Source organism: Tiliqua scincoides, chromosome 2, assembly GCF_035046505.1.
Source record: "Tiliqua scincoides isolate rTilSci1 chromosome 2, rTilSci1.hap2, whole genome shotgun sequence".
NCBI classification, from domain to species: domain Eukaryota; kingdom Metazoa; phylum Chordata; class Lepidosauria; order Squamata; family Scincidae; genus Tiliqua; species Tiliqua scincoides.
In genome coordinates this window covers 86,651,965-86,670,852 of record NC_089822.1, presented here as the reverse complement: position 1 = coordinate 86,670,852, position 18,888 = coordinate 86,651,965, and the positions used below count along the sequence as shown (strand labels likewise).

The 18,888-nt window shown below is 45.2% G+C and overlaps 2 pseudogenes; both read left to right on the top strand.

The window, feature by feature from the left end:
* LOC136638566 (zinc finger protein 721-like) overlaps positions 1-18,888 on the top strand; it is a 1,054,179-nt pseudogene that overhangs the window by 164,832 nt on the left and 870,459 nt on the right.
* On the top strand, positions 1,734-1,853 carry LOC136642530 (5S ribosomal RNA; annotated as a pseudogene).

The following is an 18,888-nucleotide window of genomic DNA, read 5'->3' as shown; positions in this document are numbered from 1 at the left end:
GTTGCTGCATTTTGCTATCCATGTCACCCATTTGTTCCATTTACTAAAGAGCAAGCTTACATAAAAAAAGATTTAGCAATTGGAAGGCTGCATTGGATAAAACTAAATCAGGATTTTTCAAGCAAGCTTCATCTGAGACCCACGTACAGGCTATGTTAATGTGGTCTGAAAGAAACCAAAGAACTGATTCAAACACATCTATTTCAACTCTAATGACAATGTGCTTGAAAAACATAGGTATTACATTTCAAGCATTGTTGAAATCATTCAGTTTCTTGTAGCTAATGAGCTTCCAATGAGGGAAATATACAACATTGAAGAACATGTGGAGGAAAGTTTATTTAAAAACCTTTTCAAATATACCCTCAAAAAGGACCCAAAACTAGCTGAATCTTATAAAATTATTCCAAAGAATGCCACTTTGAATCCTCAGAAATTCAAAATGAAATAGTTAAAGTAATGACTGATCTCATTCAAGAGGAAGTTTCCAATGACATAAAGAATGCAGATCTCCCATTTTTTTCTGTCTTGGTGGATGGAACAAAAGACAAAAATCGAAGAGAAAATATAGCAATTGCTACTAGATATGTTAAAGATGGTGAAATTTACGAATCCATGCTATCCATAGAGACAACAACTGCTTTGGATGCTGAGAGTTTTACAAACACAACTTTAGATACATTCCGAAGGTATGGTTTAAATCCTAACAATCGGTTGAGCCAATGTTACGATGGAGCATCAGTTATGAGTGGCAAGAAGGGTGGTGTCCAGGCATTAATGAAAAAAAAAACTGAAGAAAGAAATTCCATACATCCATTGTTTTAACCACAGGCTGCATTTAGTTGTAGTTAAAGCAGTTGAAGTTGTGCCAACGGTGAGGGAATTTTTTGGACCATGTGTGGAATTATACAACTTTTTGTCCCGTAGGGTAGTAGCTGCTGAGTATGAAGGCAAAGCTCTTTCTCGTCTGCTGGAACAGAGATGGTCAGGACATCTTCAGGTGTGTAGGACAATTTTTGAAGAATGCAAACATATATCAGAAACTCTTGAACTAATATCAGTAAATAATGGAAAAAGATTTTCTGGAGAAGATGTGGTTCTTAGCACTGGTCTCCATCTTATAATGCAGAAGCAAGAGTTTAGATTTTGTCTAGTGGTAATGAAAAATATTTTGGAAATTCTTTCACCAGTAGATAAGGGACTCCAAAGTCATGACATTTCCTTGGAGCAGGGCTATAACTTAATTCAAGCTACAGAAAGTTTACTAGAAGACTTAAGAAACAGTGAGACTTTGAAATCAATTCTGCAGGAAACATCAAAACTGGCTAAAGAGGAAGAAGTAAAAATGCCAAGGAAAATAGTACTAGCCAAAATAAAAAGAAGATTCCACGACAATGAATAGATTCTTCAGGCAATAATTGCAGCAGAAAATTTAGATGATGAAAATGGTAGGCTTAATTATCTAAAAAATTTCAATATTACCATTCCAAGTAAAGAAGAAATGAAAGTAGTAAAGCATTTCCTTGAGAAGAACAAAATTGAAAAGCGAAATTTCTTCAGTGAAATAAACACTGGAGTGCCTTTGAAGATTGTCACAGTATGTTAGCGGCAGTAAGAACTTTTGCATGTAGCACAGCAGTTTGTGAATCGACCTTCTCAGTGCTTACCCAAATTAATGGACCTCAAAGACTATCAATGTCTCACTCAAGAATGGCTAATTTAGCATAACTAGTTTTTGCAGCAACTGTTACCCTGCACATGCCCGATCTCGTCTGATCTCGGAAGCTAAGCAGGGTCAGGCCTGGTTAGAACTTGGATGGGAGACCGCATGGGAATAACGGGTGCTGTAGGCTTATACCATGGTCTTTCGAGACTGAAGGTTGCCAACCATTACGAGCTAAAGAGAACCAAGAATTTAAGTGTGGAAAAGGTTCTAAGAAGATTCAATTCTCAGAAAGATAGGAGAATTCAGCCCTCCTAGGTAGTTTCAAATTTTCTGTACCTTGCTTTTTAAAAGTGATGAATAATGTAAAAAACTAATGTTCCATGGCATTGCTATATTTTACTTCAATATCTTTCCTCTTGCTTTTAGGTAAAGTAAATTTACTTTTGTCATCAGCAAATGAAAGGCTTTCAATACAAGTAAATACTACCTGTATCATAGTGATATGTTTACTTTTGCAGTGTTGCAAGTTTGTGTATTGCACTGGTGTCCAAAATGAAAGGACAAGTTGCATGTCATTTCTATGTAGACAAATAGATTTTACATAGCATACAGAGATGCATTTATTCTATGCAGATCATTGTTAGATTGCTTTACAGATAATGAATGCATCTTTAAAACAAAACACAACCCAAAATATTTCCTCCTAAAGAAATTTGGGTTAGTTATGTTTCTTTGATGTTTCTCCATACTTATCCTTCATTTTGCACACCAGATAACCTAATTGCCCCCCCCCTGAAAAAATGGTTGCCCCCCCACCTCTAGAATCCTGGCTACCGACCTGCCTACTGCCTATACAACCATTTCCTTCGCTCACACCCCAAAGCCTCCTTGCATGCCACTCCCAAGCCTTCATTTCCTACAAAATTCTTTCCTTTGCCCCTAGCAATCAATTTCCTACTTGAACTTTTATGATGCCTGCATTTGTAAAAATTTTTCCTGAATCTTTCTCCCTCCCTTGTTTCTGAATTTCTCAGCTGACTCTTTTTTTCCTCAGAATATGTCTCACACATGTATTCTTCAGAATTTACAAAATTTACAAAGTTCTTTCAGAACTTACAAAAAGGCAGTTTAAATGCAAATTTTTAAAGTTGGTTTATGTGTAAGAATTTTAAGTGCATTTCTGGTTGATGTCATTTTACTTGCACACACACACACGGGCACATCTTCCTTCCACTATGCATCTTTTTATTACATTTAATACAGGTGCTCCTGTACAGATAGAGGTTTGGTTTGGGCAATTTAAATAAATGTATATATGTAAGAAATATTATAGGATATTTAATAACATCTCCTCCTCCCTCCCCCCCAAGGCCTTAGGAGTGGACCTCAACAAGTGGGAAACCCTGGCCTCTGAGCGGCCCGCTTGGAGGCAGGCTGTGTAGCATGGCCTTTCCCAGTTTGAAGAGACACTTGGCCAACAGTCTGAGGCTAAGAGGCAAAGAAGGAAGGCCCATAGCCAGGGAGACAGACCAGGGACAGACTGCACTTGCTCTCACTGTGGAAGGGATTGTCACTCCCGAATTGGCCTTTTCGGCCACACTAGACGCTGTTCCAAAACCACCTTTCAGAGCGCGATACCATAGTCTCACGAGACTGAAGGTTGCCAACAACAATAACATCTCCCAATCCAAGCTTTCCCTGGACAAGAATTTATAGACGTGTTACCCTCCTGAGAAACACTGATAATCTTATGGATATTCATGTGATTTTTGGCCTCAACAATTCTGACAGTTATCTGTCCTGACCAGGACTTCCCAAACTTCATCTTGCATTTGCTTTGTCCAAAATTTGGTGGCATCTGTAGATAAGTTTGCCCCTAGCAATGCAGTTGCAACTGTCACTCAGGCAGAGGATGACTAACCAACCGATCAGCAAAGCTGAGTGGTTTACAAGTTCTCATGGAACCTTTGAGGTGGAAGAGACATGAGCTATCCATGCCTGCATTTCAACTAACAGGAGGCTAACGGAACTTGCCAGAAAATTTCCCATCCCTATCTTGAAAGCTCCCAAAGAAAATGATCCTGCAACCTGCTTAGCTAGCTTCTGGCCCATTCCTAACAAAGAACATGCAAAGAACGCATGTTCAGCCAGCGCATGCTGTTGCAAAAGCGTTGTAAAACACTTTGCAACAGTGCAAGACCCAGGCATACCAGCAGGAAGGCTGAAGCCTTCCCATGCACACTGGTGATGTTTGAGAGGACTGCCAGAGCAGGTGCAGCATAGAGGTGGGGGAGGGCAGGGAAACAGGGATAGGGTGGAACAGGGTGGTGACCGGGGTGGAACAGGCGGTGGTGTTGGTGTTGGTGTGCACTGTATCCAAACCACCTTCCTGGGCCTTATCTGCCTGCATGGATCAATGTGGACATGCGCATTGCAATATCACTGGTGCATATCCAAGTTGACTCACAGCAGTGGCTGGGACTTAGCCTGGGGCAAGTGGACAAATGTCCCTTTACCCTGAGGAGACCTTCAGTAGCCAAGAATCCCCTGCAGGATGCAGCGTAGCTGATGCTGGTGCCGCTACATTGCCACACTAGGACTTAGGTAGGATTGGGCAGTTAGTCATCTCAGCACTTGTTAGAGTTAGAAGGATTTTCTTGTTTAGCCTAATGAATTGAAATCCCCATGCCTATTAAAATACAAATTGAAATAAAGCAGAAGGCAGTTAAAGTTCTGTCATATGACAAAAAAATAATATGCTTGATAATTACTTCAGCATCAACAAAGAATCTAAGAAATTGGGCTTTTAACATTATATGTATAAAATATATTGCTTGTTGAGGGAAATCTATGATATCGTAACTTAGATTTTTAAGAAGAGATTATTTCTAAAACCTTAAAACAAATGTCTCCCCTGATACATATGTACAGTATTATGTCAAGCATGGCATAAATCTTATATGGTCTCATTCTGAACTCTTGACAGTAGGAGTTTTAGCACATAAATGCTAGCAGTCTTTACTGCAATGGCACGGCTGTCTCTGCCATAATTAAACTAAGTACCGCATAGCATGAAACTCAATTGAATTAACTAAACCCTTATTTAAGTCAAACCAAATAATGTGGCACATCAGTTCATCTCTCCCTCTGTCTCCTCCTAGTCACAATATATCAAGCCAACCTCCTTGAATAGAGGGTTTGTCAGGGCCATTATATTTAATACAGATTTAATCATAACCAAAAAGTATTGGCCATAAGAGCTGAATGAAATAAAATGAGGGGAAAATAATCACTGAAACTGGTTGCCAGGATCATATTATAGCGGCACAGAAAAGGACTCATAGCTATGAGATCTCTACAGCTGTATTTTTTTTCCTGCAAAGATAAAATTTAATCTTCTAAACCAGTCTGATTGAGGAGGTTCCATCCTGGTGGCTGGAAAACTAAAAGATTACTGTGATCATTTAAGGTGGAGGTGATGTCACGAAGGTTGGTAGTTTTCTTCTCAATAAGGTGAGAGGTGAAAAAACTCTGTCCATGGACTGAATATGTTTCAGCCTTCTTATCAAAAAGCTGGAGAGCACATGCTAGCTCTTACTAGTGGTGCTGTTTTATGACAGATTGCTGTAGCTGAGCCTTGTGGTACAAATGACTGTATGCCCTGCTTGAGATTGCAGAGCCATTTTTTTTTAGTCCAAATGGATACTAGGAATGTGTAAACATGCCCACCTTCCCACTTTGAGAGTCCTCAACAGTCTTACCAGAATTATTTGGGCTTTGTTTCAGTTGAGGAGGATGTTGGGGAAGATGTTTCATCCAGGAGGAACCTCCAAAAACACTTCAAAATTAGCTTTTGGTGAAATCCAGTATCAACCTCGAAATGTATCAACCTAGAAACTGCAGAGAAATCCCATTAACCTTAGGCCCAAATCCTAACCAACTTTTCAGCACAGGCATAGCTGTGCCAGTGGGGCATGTGCTGCACCCTGCATTTGGGGGTGGGGCAGTCATGGAAGCCTCCTCAAGGTAAGGGAATGTTTGTTACCTTACCTCGGAGTTGCACTGCCCTTACCTCAGTGCTGGAAAGTAGGTTAGGATTGTGCCTTTATATTCTTTTGGTTTCCCTCAAAACAATTTAATGTTTTGCCTTGGGAGAAGCCATTTTGGAGAAAATGTTGGTGGCACAGCTAAAGGATAGTTATGGCCCAATGCTATCTAAAATGTGCACCAGTGGAACACACGTTCTGCGCATGCTGCCACAAAGCAACCATATAGCACTTTGTGGCAGTGCAAGCTGCCAGCATGCTGGCAGAAAGGCTAGCGCCTTCCTGCATACACTGGCAGATCAACAGATCCCGCCAGCTGAGGTAAATCCATTCAGGGATGGTTGGATGTGGTGGGCAGGGTGGGGGAGAGCATGGAGGGGGCTGAAGAGGACAGGGTTGAGCGAAACCTGATGTGATGGGGGCAGGTTGAGCCTGGCAGGGGATGGGATCAGCAGGGGTGGCACACATAAAATCTGAAGCCCCATCCTGTGCCTGATCCACTGACATGGATCAATTTGAACTTGTGCCAGCAATATTGGAAAGGTAGGACTGGACTCTTAAATCTTATTAAAACAATCAAATGCTGGGCATAAATATTTACAAGGCTAACACATGTGACATCATACATGGTTTCATTATGGATACGATGACTGTCTTGCCCTTCAACCACTGAGCTGTGAGTGTATACCTGATTCCTTGAGCTGAGGAAATGAATTGAGAATCTGGATCTGTTATTTCATTTTGTGCTCTTCGTTGGAGGAACTCAGAGTACCATTTTCATCCTGACAACAGCCTTGTAGGGTGGATTAAGGTGAAAACAGTCCAGGTGTTGAACGTCATAGCGGAGGGTGAACTTGAATGGGTTTTGTGACACTTCAAACAAACATATATAAGCACTATAATTTCATAGCTGTGTATTAATCCATGAGCCACAGAAATGGTTGTGCTATAGTCTTTAGATGGGTCATGCAATGTGGGCGTATTTGGGTGCTTGGTCATGAAAGATCTAGAATTATATCTAAAGCTATGTGGATTCACGGCTGTGTGGGAAGTGACTATATCTCCATTTTACTTTGCCATCTGTGTAGTACTTTACTTGATAGATGTGATTCTGCCGAGGCACAAGCTTTGCGAAGCACATTGCACATTAAAGTGCTAAATGAACACCTAATAATAACCACCCTACTTATTACAATGTTTCTATTACACCCCCTTCACTACGACTTCATTGCATGGTTGTGTCTGTTATTTTCATTGTGTGGGTATGCTTCACTGATGGGAATGTGTACAAATTAAAGGACATCATTGACAACAGCACAGCACGGCATTTGGAAATATAGAGTGTGCCCTATAATTGTTGCATTGAAATATGTGCAATGCTGCCCTTAAGTTTATTTTACTTCATCGACTAAGTGCTAAACTACATTACATGCAGCCACATGCATTTCCTTTTGTTAAAAAAAAAAAAATCAAAAACAGCTTTTTGGAAGTTGTGAATTTCCATGCAGGCGTGGTAGGGTGAACACTGCTTAACCTTTTCCCTTCCAGCCATTTTTCTCACTTAGAACAGTCCCCAGTTGCCTTTCCTTCCCTGCAGGGAAGGAAACACACTGATCTCCATATGGCCTGGCTTGGTAAAAAGGAGCTTCATCATTCCCCGTAGACAGCTATAGTCAAGATCAAACTGAACATGTGGATTTGCTTAGATCCAATAGGGGGGCTCACAGTAAGAGAGAGTCTGCTAATGGAAGAGACTCTCTAACCATGTAGAAGAAGTATTAAATGGTTGAAATGTCGTTGCCTCCCCCCCCCCAAATGCTGTGAGCCAAGGTGTCAGTAAGTGTCAATGTCAGTAAGTGTAAAGTCATGCACATTGGGGCAAAAAATCAAAACTTTAGATATAGGCTGATGGGTTCTGAGCTGTCTGTGACAGATCAGGAGAGAGATCTTGGGGTGGTGGTGGACAGGTCGATGAAAGTGTCGACCCAATGTGCGGCAGCAGTGAAGAAGGCCAATTCTATGCTTGGGATCATTAGGAAGGGTATTGAGAACAAAACGGCTAATATTATAACGCCGTTGTACAAATCTATGGTAAGGCCATACCTGGAGTATTGTGTCCAGTTCTGGTCGCCGCATCTCAAAAAAGACATAGTGGAAATGGAAAAGGTGCAAAAGAGAGCGACTAAGATGATTACGGGGCTGGGGCACCTTCCTTATGAGGAAAGGCTACGGCGTTTGGGCCTCTTCAGCCTAGAAAAGAGACGCTTGAGGGGGGACATGATTGAGACATACAAAATTATGCAGGGGATGGACAGAGTGGATAGGGAGATGCTCTTTACACTCTCACATAATACCAGAACCAGGGGACATCCACTAAAATTGAGTGTTGGGCGGGTTAGGACAGACAAAAGAAAATATTTCTTTACTCAGCGCGTGGTCAGTCTGTGGAACTCCTTGCCACAGGATGTGGTGCTGGCGTCTAGCCTAGACGCCTTTAAAAGGGGATTGGACGAGTTTCTGGAGGAAAAATCCATTATGGGGTACAAGCCATGATGTGTATGCGCAACCTCCTGATTTTAGGAATGGGTTAAGTCAGAATGCCAGATGTAGGGGAGAGCACCAGGACGAGGTCTCTTGTTATCTGGTGTGCTCCCTGGGGCATTTGGTGGGCCGCTGTGAGATACAGGAAGCTGGACTAGATGGGCCTATGGCCTGATCCAGTGGGGCTGTTCTTATGTTCTTATGTTCTTAAGGGCTATGCACATATTCTGGGTGCCTGAAGCCAACATATGTTGGCTTACAGCAATGGGGGGGGGGGGGAGGAACAATGACATTTCAACCATTTAATACTTTATTCTGCATATTGGCTGCAGTGCATGTGAGGGGATTGGGCCGCCCCAACTCCCATGCTGCTTGCCTACACAAGACTCTTTGGGTTCTCCTGAGTCATCCAAGCCCGCCCCTGAGCACACACACACTCCAAAAATCAGAGAAAAAGTTCTTTATTATAACTGAGGTTAGTACTTTAAGTGGCTTCCACCCAATTAGTGGGCTTCTCAAGGGCAGCTAGAAATGTCAGGGCACACATAGCTACAGGAAAATAAGAAAGCTATACTGATTCTACTCTACTCACATGCCTATATACACTTACATTGTCCTTCATTCTAGATGTTCAGAGAAGCAGAATCTCCCCTTGGCATTCGCCAACCCCAAAGGGGATCTAGAGCTCAGCCTCAGTGCAGCTTTATCTCACCAATCACCATTTCACAATCTTGCTGAGTCATGCTCATCCCGCTTATGCTGTTCAACCAGTCATACACTTGGGTCCGCTTTTGCCATCAGTCCAATCAGAACCCCTGCCCTGCACGTACTTCTCTTCCAGAGTGTGATCTCATCAATTGCACCTGTGTGTTATCTCCGGGCCCTGGTGCTGCCCTTCTTCTTCCCAAGGCCATCTAGCCTTCTGGATTTCTTCTACTTTCCACTTCAAAGTTAACTCTTCCACCCCCTTCCTGCTGCTTCACACCTTTTCCACTCCATCACTGTGCCTGACTATGCAGTTCTAATTTCAAAGGCATAGCTTCCTTTCCCATGTTTACCCTCTATGTTAAGTACTCTCCCTCAGTTACTTTAGCCTAACCTGTCCCATCACCCTTTTATATATTAAATAATCCCTTATAATTCCAATTTCCCTTAAAACCCCATACACCTCCTTCACAGTGTGCATCATGTAGGTAAGAGCTAGCCAAAGCTGGAAAATGGCTTTATTTCTTCCTTCTCATTAATCTGCTGCCAGGGTAGGAGTAGCCCAATTCCCACCCTCCCCCCACCCCCGTCTCTTGAACTGCGAGAAGAGTTGCTTCTTCACAATTAAAAGTATCACATGCATATGACGATGGTGGTTGCAGGGTGCCATACTAACTTTGGGGTCCATTCCCATCCTCCTTTGCCTATGGAAATATTTTCATGAGTCCCAAGTTGTATCTTGGTATCCATAAAATAGAGCAAAAATATTCTAAAATAAGTAAAAGTAGTTTGGAGGGAAGCACAGTAAGATGTGATGGTAACAGGATTGGGAGTGTGTGCTGAACAATTTGCTTGACAGCTCCCCCACACGCCCAGAAGGTACATTTCAAAGTGTATACTCTCAATCCACAGATCACTACCTCAAAATGGCGGTGTGAATTGGGCTTGGAGTTTAGCATCCATCTGTCTGGTAATGAACACCCTCTAGGCCCATTTGAACTAAATTGCATTCCACTTGCTGCTGCTCCTGCTTTGTGCATCCACTAATGAATGTACAAATGCTTTCAGACAGGTACATAGTGTGTTTATTTGTACTGCCTAGGATACAGAGGACTTGTGAGCTTAAATAGATCAACTTTCTGAGCATGCTTAAAGGTTGTTTGGATCCCTAAATTGAAGTTTGGATGCTTGCAAGCTGTGTTAGTAATCACTCAGGCAGGGTCATGGCAATGCAGTGGTATCTGAGCCAACAGAAGCGCAGCTATTTTAATTGAAGACAGGTTGAAACCTTGACTCTTTTTTGCCCATTTATCATGCGCTTAGTGAAGATTAATAGAAGGAGCTATTTATCACATTGGCTGTGGTCTTTCCACTGATTGAATAGGAACTAAACACTGGCTGGCATGAAGGATGCTACCAACTTTCATTCCTCACAAAATTCATGATGGAAAACATGGTTCTAGATAACCTTTGCTCGCCAGTGGAAAAGATTTTATGAGATACTGTTGCCGCTCCCTTCCCAGCCTCAATCCACTCTCCTCGCTGCCCCATTCTTCTTCCAGCCCACTCCCTGTGCTGACTTCCTGGTGTGGGAAGAGCCTAGCGGAAATTTCTGGGATTCTGTACATGATCAGAGTTATTTGAGCCTGTTCTGAGCATGTACAGAGTGCTTGGCTAAAGTAGGTCCTTGTACTTGGTTGTTTAGTTCAGCTGAATGCTTGAAAATACCCCTGTGTCTGTGTTAAAGAGGAAGTGGTGTTGCAGGCACAAGCTTTGACCGCAAGAAGTTGTTTTGCAGAACTTTTGCAGTTAAAAAGAAAACAGGAAACTGCTAGCTTAACCGCAACAGACAGGTGACTGGAAGAGAAAAGAGACTTTTGCAAGCATCCTATTAGCCAATACAAGGAGGGAGAGATGAAACTTTTGCACTTAGTAATTTTCCACAGCTTTCTTAAATGCCACATAAGGTAGAGCATGCAACGTAGAAATTGAGTAGTGGGATATGTAGGCAGGGACAAAGCTTCACGTGATATGCTGTTTGCCAATCAGAAATGTGATCAATGCTTTACAATGAGGATTTGTTCTGTATATCAACCCATCCGTCCTTGGCAACCTTCAGTCTCGAAAGACTATGGTATCGCGCTCTGAAAGGTGGTTTTGGAACATCGTCTAGTGTGGCTGAAAAGGCCAATTCGGGAGTGACAATCCCTTCCACACCGGGAGCAAGTGCAGTCTGTCCCTGGTCTGTCTCCCTGGCTATGGGCCTTCCTTCTTTGCCTCTTAGCTTCAGACTGTTGGCAAAGTGTCTCTTCAAACTGGGAAAGGCCATGCTGCACAGCCTGCCTCCAAGCGGGCCGCTCAGAGGCCAGGGTTTCCCACTTGCTGAGGTCCACTCCTAAGGCCTTCAGATCCCTCTTGCAGATGTCCTTGTATCGCAGCTGTGGTCTACCTGTAGGGCACTTTCCTTGCACGAGTTCTCCATAGAGGAGATCCTTTATCAACCCAAAGCCCCAAGAAATCAGGTGTCACAGACTTTGGAAGCTATTCCTTTGTGACCAGCAGCTGGCTGAAAAGAAAAACTTGTTTTCCTTGAAATCTCCTTGGTGTCCGCCTGCATCCTTGCCTGAACCTGCAACACTGGTGTAGGGCGGATTGGGAGGCCATGGAGTGCAGATGCGGCTTCTTGTGGCAGTAGCCTGGCTGCACAAAACAGCATGCATTTTGTGACTGCCTTAAAGGACCTTGCACCAGGGCCTAGGAGAGGGGGGTAAAGGTGATAATTCGTACCTGGGCCCAGGGTCAAAAAGGGGACCCAGGAGCCAAAGGAGGGGGCCCAGAAAGTTCCTGGGATCTTACATTTTCCTATCTATTCGGACATGTTGCCTGCATGGGATGCTGGAGACTCTACCACAAGCATGCAGCTGCAGCTACCGGCAAGCCGTGTATGCTTAGGAATGTGTTTGGTTTTCTGTATTACTGTATCTATCTGCTGAGGCCACATGGGTGGGTAGACCAGAGCTCAGAAGACTTTTCCAGCTGTCTCCACTCTCCCCCATTCTGTTTTGCTCCCCTACCCCATCCTGCTTGCCTATCACCATCCTCCCCCACTGTGTTTCACCCCTCCCCCTTTACAAAGGGGCTCCAAAGAAACTTTGTACCCCTTGATAAAATTCCTCTCAGAGGCCCTGCCTTGCGCTGCCAAAACATTAATTCCAGCAGCAGTGGCATCACTAGGGTTTGCGTCACTAGGGTTTGCGTCACCCGGTGCGGATGCCAGCGTGTCACCCCCCATGCAGTGGGCAGGGCAACACCCCAGATGGTGGGCATGGTGATGTTACCAGTCCCCCCACTGGTTTTTTTTGCTGTACCATTTGATAGAACAAATATAGAACACATTATGCATGAAATTATGCATTGATTGATATATAACATGATGGTATTATTCTTCCAAACTGTGATTTTAGTGATTTTGGTCACTAGTGGTGTCACACCCCCTCCCAGGGTGTCAACTTGCTAACACCTTATTGCAGCAGTTCTCAAACCTTTAGCACTGGGACCCACTTTTTAGAATGAGAATCTTTCTAAGACCCACCAGAAGTGATGTCATGGTGGAAGTGACATAATCAGGCAAATTAAAATAAATAAGAATAAATAATTAAAGTAAGACAAATAATTAAATAAGCAGAAGCCAGCCCTGTTCAACCAAGTGAATGTCCTCTGTAGCCTGCCTGCAATAACACCCCCCCTCCAAAATCAGTAAGGTTTTCAGTCCCACCCAGTGCCCAGTTCAATTTAAGAACTTCTGTTCAAACCAGATCACTGTCAGAATCCACCTGGTTTTGCACGTTTCAAAAAAGCTCACCATCAGCTGAAGCCTGCATTTTGATCCTGTTTAGTGAGTGGGGGGGGGGGAGGCTGCCTTCTGGAGCATTTGTTGAGCTCCAGGTGCATAGGATCAGGACCATTCTGGTGACTTCACATTCCCCTTTGCCTGCCTGACCACCAGCCAAGGTATGTTTGCTTACATGCAAGTAAACATGACCATGAGGCTTAGTTTCGCTTTCCTTAGGACTCAATACATTTGTCTGCTTGGAGGGAGGGACTTTCTTCTCAGGTGTTTTTGTGGGCTGCATTCATTGCATCAGGACCATTCTGGTATCATTGGATTCCTCTCAGCCTGCCCGTTCTGATGAACTAAGGCAAGTTTGCCTTCTCATGAATAAACACACGCTACAGCTCAGTTTCACTTTCCATAGGGCTCCATGCATTTTTGGTTCTCTGGTTTTTTGGCCATAGCTTTTGATCGAGAGGAGATATTTCACTCTGGGTTTCTGCATTGCATTCAGCTTGAAATTCCGCATCCAACGATTTATAACATGATGGGGTTGCGCCTAACCACTGTGATTTTAGCGTGTCACCCCCAAGTGCACCTCGTCCCCTGTGCGTGTCACCCGGTGCGGTTTGCACCCCCCACAGCCCCCTAGCGATGCCACTGTCCGGCAGTGCAAGGCTCCCATAGGATTAGGCTGAAAGTTCCCAATCATGCAGACAAAACCATTTTCTTCTTAGTCTTATTCTTCATCTTTTCCCTCTGTAACCTTCTCCCAATCCACTTCCTTTACTTTTTTAGGAGAAGATGGAGAGACAATAAGTCAACCTACATTTGCTACAATCACAAAGGAAAAGGAGAACGAACTGAAAATCAAAGAGTAAGAGAAATTCACATTGAGTTGAAAGGGAATGATTTTGGAATTCTGGAAAAAGAAAGAGTAGAAAGAACCCCAGAATCAATAGGCAAAGTAAGACCAGCAAATACAAGGCTCCTTTCATGCACCATAAATAACAATTTTGGAGAATGACTTTTAATGACAATAGATAAGGAATTTAGGGCACAATCCTAACCAGATCTACTCAGAAGTAAGGCCTATTTTGTTCATTGGGGCTTACTCTCAGGAAAGTGTGGTTAGGATTACAGCCTTAGTTCTTGAATTTTGATTTATTTCCATCTAAAATTCAAACATTGACAAGGAGGGAAGTAAATAAATGTTGCTTCATTGTCAGTCAGTACTTGCAGAGTCCTTCTATGCCAATTTTAAAAGTGATTTTCCTCATTGGCAAGGTAGACAGGACTGACCTTAGGAGGTGTAGAGCCCAATTGGAGACATTTTTATAATTTTTTTGTTCTATAATTAACATATTATGGAATTTAAGTGCAGTTAAAAAAATTTCAAAATATAAACAGTATAAACAAACACTACTGACTTTTTAAGAATTCTGAAGAAAATTAAAATGGTTGCTGTTCTCTGTAAAACCTGCAATGTGGCATTAAATGTCCATTGTGATGCATTGGGTGTATTTGACAAGATTAGAGATTGCCCTAGCATGGGGCCTCTTAGGCCTGGGGCCAAATTGGAATCAATGGTCTAACTGGCTTAAAGCCCGCCCTATAGGTAGATCAATGGAAAGTGAAGATAAGGCTTTTTTCAGTTGAGCAAAGTAGTGCCTGAGTACTCTCTCTTCAGCTGGAAACGCTAAGGCCCAGAGACTGATTTCTGAGTGACAGCCAGGAATCTAGGTCAGCAAATTCTCTAAATGGGGCAGGGTCTGGTCTGAAAGGCATGCAAGATGCAGGGACGTGTGGTGCAGGGGCAGCAGGTGAGGCAGAACCATCCCATCGTAGTCCATGGAAAACTACAGCAGCCACCCTACCCACTTATACCCGCTTTCTCAGGTGTAAGGAGAACCTCCTCAGGTGTAAGTGGGTGGCGTGGCTGCAGTGCATTTCCATGGACTATGATGGGGCAGTTTCTGCCTCACCTGCCGCCCCCACAATGCACATCCCTAGTAAGATGGGGCACCATGCTGGACCTAAGCAGCTTCGGGTCTGGCCAGCGCTTGGCTAGAAGCCCACCTTTGAACCCATAGGTATGCTGTCCTAAGTTCCAGCATGGGAGAGAAGTAGGGATATAAGTGTCACAAATAAATGGGTACTGGATGCCTAGAATTGGGGCAGTATGGCAATTTGGTGCATCCTTGCATGGCTTTTATAAGTACTATGTGGCAAGCTTGTAAGTAACTATGTGCACCTATTTGCATAGCTTAGCAATCTTAGCAATAGAATCTTAGCAATCCAGCGCATTCCTAATTCAATGAACAAGAAAAAAAAATGACACTGGAAGCCTTTGCCAGAGTGTTCTTTCCCACAGAATCCCGCTGTGGCTGTGGATTTTTCTCTTTCTCAGTGTGTTGTTTTCCTCTTCCACTAAGTCGAAGGCTTCCTGTCACCCATTAGCAATAGTTATTTCTCCACTGCAGTTTTCCTGTGCCAACCTCCTCTCAGAGTATCCCAGGGTGAATTATTTCACATACTCTCAATGCTGCTTTCTGGAAAGGATAAAATTAATGTGGAAATCTTTATTCAATGAAATTTCACAGTCAGGGAATTTCTGGTGCCAGCTTGTGTTATTGCTTCATTGTATAACTGTCCAAATTAGATAACTGGGGGACTTATTTTTCCATCTCCCAAATGAGCATAACAATTTTTCATATGTTCTTGGATCAGCAAACTGCCTGTTAATTGCTTGAACTACTCCCAAACTATTCGGATTTAAAAAAAACAAAACAAAAAACCCTACAGTTATTTGGTTTTTCTTTCAACCAACAATCTGATATAACCTTTTCACTTTATATATATATATAAACCTTTTCACTTTATATATATATTTACAGGGTCCCCTTTCAGGTTTTTCTTTAAAAAAAAAAATCAATGCCCCATATTGCCACACGGGATGCTTGGAAAAGGCTTCCCCAATTTTCCCTTGGTGAACCTATAAACAAACGCATTACCTTGTTAGATGCTTTCTGTCTCCGCCACATCACTGCACCACTGGAATTCTTTAAAAGCAGTGCCCATATAACAAGGTCTTCTTTTGACACCCTGGTTAGTTTAATGAAATAATGAGTCTCCTTTAGACTCCTGTTGAGGAAAGTTGTTTATCAGTACATAAATTATGGTTCCTTTTAATAAGTTTGCAAGTGAAAGAGAAGTGACCCACCATCTATGGTTAGTGTTTTTGATGTGACTTTGCCACCAATGACATTGATGATGCCGGCTGGGACTTTAAGAGCCTTCATGCTTACAACCTGAGGCCTAGTGAGCTAGACCTAGCCATGCTACTGGGCATGCACAGGTCTCACAGCTCTCTATTTTGGCACAGAAAGGAGTGGTGGTGCATATAATTAGCTTGTACCATAGACCTTATGAAGTCTCTTTAATGGCCAGGTTTGGTATCATTACTGAGGGTCTGACCTTGTGCCCTTGCCTAGAAAACAGAGAAAGGGCAGAAGGCCATACATCTAGGCTACTGCTTCTAGCTGAAGCTCCCAGTACCATCTTCTAAATCTCAGAGAGCCTGACATGCAGAACAGATCATATACAATAAGTCTAGTTTTGGGTATGGCCACCCATGTCTCCCGCCTGGCTCTAACAGATACAACAATGGTGTCCAGGCTACAGTTTTGTTTTAAACCCCTGCAAATAAATTGGCCTTTCACAAAGATAGCCTAACAAACACGTGCTTACAAGCAATTTTATGATCACTTTAATGCTCTTTCTTCAGCTGTCTGTTTACTGGCTGGTGTCTCTATAGCTCCCACAGGTAGACGGGAGTGCACCCCATGGAGATTATATTGTACAAATAAGTGATTCTGCTACTGCAAAATCATACTGAATGAGGGTTCTTTTTTAACCCATATTTGAGAATCAACACGTCTCTGTGCCAAAGAACCTGGACTCAGGCCTTGTAGTCACAGGTGGTTTGTAGCATACGCTTCTTCCTAGTTTTCCCGATCACCCAATTAAAGAGGTGGTCGGCGTTTGTTTGGCCTGGCCGGGACATGAGAGTCCAGCCCCTCCCCAAGGGGGAGGTGAAGGGGGCGGGGTCTGGCAGCCACGGCGGACCTTTAAAAAGGGGACGAGACCCAGCCCTCTTCCTCCTTGTGCACGTGGGCACCGTGGGAATAACAACAGGTCCTGAGTTCCAGAACTTAGCTGGTTCGCCATTCTTGTGGTAAGGTGGGGACATAGGGTATTTTTGGGGGTTTTCCCCGTTCCTTAGGCGTTTCGCCCGTTGCCACCCCCCATGCATTTTACCCCCCTCCACCATTTCCCACGGTGCCCGCAGACCCAGCCCGTCCTGGGGTTTCTTCGTCCTCCCCTCGATCACGCCCCCCCTTACACTCAGTGCCCTCAGGTGCCAGGAACATCCCAGGCTGCTGGAGCTGGATTGTGCACGTTGGGGGCCAGGCAGTGCCCCTTGCACAGAAGGCATAACTCACGGGTGTGGGGTTCCATGTTGCCGGATGCTGGCTGGCCGTTACGGTTGGTGGGTTGGGGGCCGTGGTAAGGGGTTTGCTGTGGGGACTTGCCGCCCCGGCCGCTTGTTTCGCGGGCCGGTTGAAGGGAGCCGGCCCTGGATGGCCTCTGGCCGCGGCGGGTGTCAGCGCCCGCTGAGCCGCCTCCGGGCTCTGGCGTCCGCGCCACTCGATGCCGACCTGATGCAGGGCCTCGCCACTGCGGTGGCCCGCTGGTCAGGGACCCACGGTGCTGGTGCTGGGGAGGGCGGCCACCTCCGGGGGCCTGGGTGGGGGCCGCCATTTTGGGGAGGGCTTCCTCTCCTCTGGCGCTAAGGCACACGCGTGAGGCCGGCGCCATCTTGGGAGGGTCGGCCTCCGCGCATGCGTGAATCAGGGCGCCGGCTTTGCGCATGCGCAACCGGCACCATGATGGGGGGCTTTAGAAGGCTGGTCGCGGGCGCCATTTTGAGAGGGTCGCCCCCTTCGTGCCAGCACTCCACAGCTCGGGCGCCGGCATTGTGCATGTGCGGCCGGCGCCATATTGAGAGGGACCTTCTCCGGCACCTGCGGGCGCCATCTTGGGAAGGTTTCCCCTGTCCCGGGTGTGCTTGCGGCGGCAGTAGCAGCCGGGGCTGGGCCCTGCTAGGCCACGGGGGATGGTGGGATCAGCACCTGGGGGGGCTGGCCCCCTTCTACATGCTTGGCAAAGCTTGGTGGGGGCTGCCCCCCGCAGGGCTGTCGCTTGGGGCCTCGGTTCCCCCCCTCGGAGGTGGGAGCTCTGGGGAGTTTAGCTGGCTACCCCCCTCAAAGGAGCAGCATTCCCCCCCTCCTTGGTACAGGGCACCTTCTGGGCAGCCCTCTTCCTTTTTCGGGGGGGGGGTGTACCCCCATTAGGGGCGCTGGTGGAGGCTGGTTTTTTCCCTTGTCCCCCTGCAGTGGCATGATCGTGTCTGATCTAAGAAGCTAAGCAGAGTCAGGCCTGCTTGGGAATTGATGGGGACTGCCGGTATATCCTAGGAGCTGTGGGCTTCTGCCTTAGTCTTTTGGAACCGAAGGCTGCCAGCCAATTGGTTCAGGCAGCTGCCTCGTGAAGAAGCCTGCTACCTTAATCACCGCGCCCCATGGCTACGAAAATGCTGTAGGGTTCTTCCCTTTGGGAGGTGCCCCCCCATGAGGAGCTGTCGGGCTCCGTTTGTTCTTACAAGGTGCGGCCGGAGGTTGGTCCGGCTGGGGGGGTCGGCGGGGAAGTTTTCTTGCTGCACTCCCCTCCTTGGGGCCTTACAGTTGGTGCGCGGTTACTGCTCATGCGGGTTTATGCGTGAGAGTTTAGCTGGCATTGACTACTTGTCTTCATCACTTCCCTTCCAGGTTAGCTCCTTTGTTTCTTTCCTTCAGCCTCTGTCAACATGCGTAGGTCTCAGCGTAGAGCCAACCGCAAGGCACCTGCTGCTGCAGTGCCAGTAGGGAGCGCAGGGGCTTCCACGGCAGGACAGGTGGTCCCCACACCAGGTCTGGGCAGCATAGCTGCGCAGGTCCTGGCACTACAAGGGGAGATGGTGCCTTTGTCAGGTACTC